This window comes from Acomys russatus, chromosome 22 (assembly GCF_903995435.1).
Source record: "Acomys russatus chromosome 22, mAcoRus1.1, whole genome shotgun sequence".
Lineage (NCBI taxonomy): Eukaryota > Metazoa > Chordata > Mammalia > Rodentia > Muridae > Acomys > Acomys russatus.
In genome coordinates, this window is record NC_067158.1 from 7413909 (window position 1) to 7419501 (window position 5593).

General features: G+C 52.0%; 1 long non-coding RNA gene across 1 annotated transcript; it reads right to left on the reverse strand.

The window, feature by feature from the left end:
* Window positions 1-2166: 2166 nt before the first annotated feature.
* LOC127205716 (uncharacterized) lies at window positions 2167-2969 on the reverse strand. The gene is made up of 3 exons (XR_007832684.1): window positions 2817-2969; window positions 2357-2402; window positions 2167-2310 (listed from the first exon to the last, which is right to left on the reverse strand). It is a non-coding gene; the product is annotated as an uncharacterized LOC127205716 (long non-coding RNA).
* Window positions 2970-5593: the final 2624 nt, after the last annotated feature.

Consider the following 5593-nt stretch of genomic DNA (forward strand, 5'->3'; position numbering starts at 1 on the left):
AAAAAAAAAAAAGAAAGAAAGAAAGAAAAAAAGAAGAAAAGAAAGTAACTGCTCTAGTGAGAACTGTTCCTGTAGGAAGTATGTTAATGGACTTTCCATTACTGAGGCAAAGGCTTGGGGCAGTCCTCATTTCAGAAGCGGAAAAGTTTATTTTGGCTCACAGTTTTGGTGGTCTCAATCCATGGTCACTTGGCTTTCTTGCTTTGGGTCTGAGGTGAGGCATAGCACCATGACAGAAAGCATGTAATGAGGCAGAATGCAGGCAGGAAGCTCAGAGAGAGTGGAAAGAAGCATGGCTCCATATTCCCTCCGCTGGCGCCCACTTCCTAACAGCTCAGTCTCCCATAGCCCACAGGCACATGGCTCCCACTTCTTAACAACTCAGTCTCCCATAGCCCACAGGCACATGGCTCCCACTTCCTAACAACTCAGTCTCCCATAGCCCACAGGCTCATGGCTCCCACCTCCTAACAGCTCTGTCTCCATAGCCCACAGGCACATGGCTTCCACTTCCTAACAGCTCTGGCTCCATAGCCCACAGGCTCATGGCTCCCACCTCCTAACAGCTCTGTCTCCATAGCCCACAGGCACATGGCTTCCACTTCCTAACAGCTCTGGCTCCATAGCCCACAGGCTCATGGCTCCCACCTCCTAACAGCTCAGTCTCCCATAGCCCACAGGCTCATGGCTCCCACCTCCTAACAGCTCAGTCTCCATAGCCCACAGGCACATGGTTCCCACTTCCTAACAGCTCTGGCTCCATAGCCCACAGGCTCATGGCTCCCACTTCCTAACAGCTCGGTCTCCCATAGCCCACAGGCTCATGGCTCCCACCTCCTAACAGCTCAGTCTCCATAGCCCACAGGCTCATGGCTCCCACTTCCTAACAGCACAATCTCCATAGCCCACAGGCTCATGGCTCCCACCTCCTAACAGCTCTGGCTCCATAGCCCACAGGCTCATGGCTCCCACCTCCTAACAGCTCTGGCTCCATAGCCCACAGGCTCATGGCTCCCACCTCCTAACAGCTCTGGCTCCATAGCCCACAGGCTCATGGCTCCCACCTCCTAACCGCTCTGTCTCCCATAGCCCACAGGCTCATGGCTCCCACCTCCTAACCGCTCTGTCTCAATAGCCCACAGGCTCATGGCTCCCACCTCCTAACCGCTCTGTCTCCATAGCCCACAGGCACATGGCTCCCACCTCCTAACAGCTCTGTCTCCATAGCCCACAGGCTCATGGCTCCCACCTCCTAACAGCTCTGGCTCCATAGCCCACAGGCTCATGGCTCCCACCTCCTAACAGCTCTGGCTCCATAGCCCACAGGCTCATGGCTCCCACCTCCTAACAGCTCTGGCTCCATAGCCCACAGGCTCATGGCTCCCACCTCCTAACAGCTCAGTCTCCCATAGCCCACAGGCTCATGGCTCCCACCTCCTAACAGCTCAGTCTCCATAGCCCACAGGCACATGGTTCCCACTTCCTAACAGCTCTGGCTCCATAGCCCACAGGCTCATGGCTCCCACTTCCTAACAGCTCGGTCTCCCATAGCCCACAGGCTCATGGCTCCCACCTCCTAACAGCTCAGTCTCCATAGCCCACAGGCTCATGGCTCCCACTTCCTAACAGCACAATCTCCATAGCCCACAGGCTCATGGCTCCCACCTCCTAACAGCTCTGTCTCCATAGCCCACAGGCTCATGGCTCCCACCTCCTAACAGCTCTGGCTCCATAGCCCACAGGCTCATGGCTCCCACCTCCTAACAGCTCTGGCTCCATAGCCCACAGGCTCATGGCTCCCACCTCCTAACCGCTCTGTCTCCCATAGCCCACAGGCTCATGGCTCCCACCTCCTAACCGCTCTGTCTCAATAGCCCACAGGCTCATGGCTCCCACCTCCTAACCGCTCTGTCTCCATAGCCCACAGGCACATGGCTCCCACCTCCTAACAGCTCTGTCTCCATAGCCCACAGGCTCATGGCTCCCACCTCCTAACAGCTCTGGCTCCATAGCCCACAGGCTCATGGCTCCCACCTCCTAACAGCTCTGGCTCCATAGCCCACAGGCTCATGGCTCCCACCTCCTAACAGCTCTGGCTCCATAGCCCACAGGCTCATGGCTCCCACCTCCTAACAGCTCTGGCTCCATAGCCCACAGGCTCATGGCTCCCACCTCCTAACAGCTCTGTCTCCATAGCCCACAGGCTCATGGCTCCCACCTCCTAACAGCTCTGTCTCCATAGCCCACAGGCTCATGGCTCCCACCTCCTAACAGCTCAGTCTCCATAGCCCACAGGCTCATGGCTCCCACCTCCTAACAGCTCTGTCTCCATAGCCCACAGGCCCATGGCTCCCACCTCCTAACAGCTCTGTCTCCATAGCCCACAGGCTCATGGCTCCCACCTCCTAACAGCTCTGTCTCCATAGCCCACAGGCCCATGGCTCCCACCTCCTAACAGCTCTGTCTCCATAGCCCACAGGCCCATGGCTCCCACCTCCTAACAGCTCTGGCTCCATAGCCCACAGGCTCATGGCTCCCACCTCCTAACAGCTCTGGCTCCATAGCCCACAGGCTCATGGCTCCCACCTCCTAACAGCTCTGTCTCCATAGCCCACAGGCACATGGCTCCCACCTCCTAACAGCTCTGGCTCCATAGCCCACAGGCTCATGGCTCCCACCTCCTAACAGCTCTGGCTCCATAGCCCACAGGCTCATGGCTCCCACCTCCTAACAGCTCTGGCTCCATAGCCCACAGGCTCATGGCTCCCACCTCCTAAGAGCTCTGGCTCCATAGCCCACAGGCTCATGGCTCCCACCTCCTAACAGCTCAGTCTCCATAGCCCACAGGCTCATGGCTCCCACCTCCTAACAGCTCTGTCTCCATAGCCCACAGGCACAAGACCAAACCTTCAACTCACACAGCCTTTTGGAAGATACCCAGGACCACCACAGCAAGCAGCTACCAAACACCAAGAATTTTCCAATGGAAGGAGGCTTAGTCCCCATTGAACATGTTTGTCATCTGACACTGACACTTGGAAGCCTTAGTCACCTTTGAGTTATGCTTTTAAGAAAGCTGTTCTCACTGGGTGGTGGCGCACGCCTTTAATCCCAGCACTTGGGAGGCACAAGCAGGCGGATCACTGAGTTCGAGGCCAGCCTAGTCTACAAAGCAAGTCCAACATAGTCAAGGCTGCACAGAGAAACTCTGTCTCCAAAAAACCAAACCAAACCAAACCAAAACAACAACAACACAAACCCAAACAAACAAAAAAGCTGTTCTTGGCCTGTGGTGACAGTGTTTCAGCTCTAACGAGTCTACCTCAGGTCTTCTGTAACTTCTTCTAAGTCAGTCTCCGACATCCCAGCTGAAAGCACTGGCTCCTTCCATCATTGAAGGGAAGAATTTAGGAAACATTGGCCAAAAGGCTGTGGATGTAACCCCTGAGAGCCCTTCAGAAAACATCTTGAAATGTACTTGGAGTGCATCCAGAAAAAGGTTGTGGTTTGGAACAAAAAGCTGTACAAGAATTGTTCTGGTCCCAGGGTACTCCCACAGGGACTAGATTGTAGATAGTGTGTCCCTGCTGTAAAATGGAGGGAGAGAGCATTTCATCAGACAGTGGGACCCCAGCAGCCCCACGAATGGCCTCACATGCCCACACACTGCTGGGTTGAGTCACGCCATCACAATAGCCACCCGAGTAACCCTGCACCATTAGAAAAACTGCTGTTTGTTTATATTGAGTTTTCTAAAATCCCTGTTTAGGAAACAAAACTGTTTTGTGAAGATGGTCTCCACCTTTCATATTACACATTTCTGAATAAAAGTTGATTTGGACAAGGTGTATTTTATATTTACTGCTTTTTAAAACATGTCTTAAATTCAAGGAAGAACAAAGTACATTATAAAAATGTAGAAACACAGTAAGAAAAACAGTTGAATGACCTATCAGCCAGACATACCAAGACAGCAAGAAGAAACCAGAGAAGTGTGATTCTTCGTTGTGTGTTCAGAAGCAGAGTATGTGGTTTTAGGGCTTGGAAAGTGTTGCCAGAAGCTTTCTGAAGTGCAGTCTGCCGCCCCTCCCCCCCACAGCACAAGGGACCCCTCCTCCCACCCCCCCCCCCCAACACCCAACCCCCGACCCCTGGCGACTGGGTCCTTTTTGTGTTTTTCCGAGAATGGTTGTTCTTGTAAAGTTTTGTAAGGGACTCTCATTCTCAACGAGGAACAGGCCACGAACACTGTCTGGAAGGTCTCAGCCCACTAGGACCTTCTTGAAGTTAGGAACCAGCATATAAAATAAAGATGGCTGTCAGCCTGAGCCAGGCCTCATGGGAATCACTCCCACTTGGGCAATAGTCATCCTAAGATCAATCTATTCGAATCCCAGCCAAAGGGTAGCTTCCAGAGTCAGGGTGGGAGGCCCCCATGTAGGCTTTGGTGGTTTCTTATCAATATGACTGAAGGCTCTGGCTTTGCTCTCAGGTCTGCTGTTCTTGGAATCTCAGGCTCATCCTGCTTCATGGGCTAATTCCACCACTGTTACCTTCCCTTTATGTAATCTCTTTAAAGAACCACCGCATTTTTTAAAAAACTACAGCAAGAAGGCGGAAGAGAGCAGAGGCTGACGTGAGCACCTGAAATCTTAAATAGCTGCCATCGCGTCGAGCTATTCATGATTGAAGTGCTTTCTTTAGAACTGGCTGGAAGCTTGGGGAACAGAATATAAATAGAAGTGAAAGGAAAAATGAATGTTGACAGAAAAATGTCTTGTAGTGTGCACAGTTAATAGCCAGACCAGTGAGGGGGTGATGACACAGAAGGGACCTTAGGGTTAGCTGAGAAGTGGCTGGTCACCTCCCTCAGAAGGTGCTGTGCCTAAGCGCAGGGTGCGTGCTGCCTAAAGTCTTATCTTCCGCCGCTCCAGACAAGATGGTTTAGAAGGGATCTTGCCACAATAGTGTAACTCTAACAGAACCAACGGTTGGCTTAAGTTAGACTCTAGTTGACCCCCAAATTTGAGAAACAGCACGTTTCATCACAGTGTCATTGGTTCCCCTTGTGTGGTCATCTTTTACAAGCTCGGTGTAGAAGTATCAGAGTAAACTACAAAGCAGTGATGACCAGATGATTAAATAGGAAAGTCACACATATTTTAAAATGATGAATCTTTCATAATTTAGTGTGTGTGTGGTGTATGGGTCCATGTGCGTAGGTGTGCACACCTGTGCATTTATACAAAGACCAGAACTCAGGGTGGTCTGAGTGGTCTATGACTCTTCTCCCTTAGCTGTACTTTTTCCCGAAGGGGTTCCTCACTGCCTCTGGAGCTAAGCTGGGAGCCAGCGAGCTCCACTGACTCTTGCCGCTACCTACCCTCCAGGCATTAGTGGCTGTACTCAGCTTTTTATGCAGTTGCTGGGAACTGAACTCGGGTCCTTGTGCTTGCACAGCAAGCGCTCTGCGCACGGAACCATTTCTCCGGTGCTCACCCTGTAAAGTTCATTTTTGGGTTTTGTTCATTTGTTTTGATTTTTTGAGACAGGGTTTCTTTATGTAGCCTTGGCTGTCCTGGAACTAGCTCTC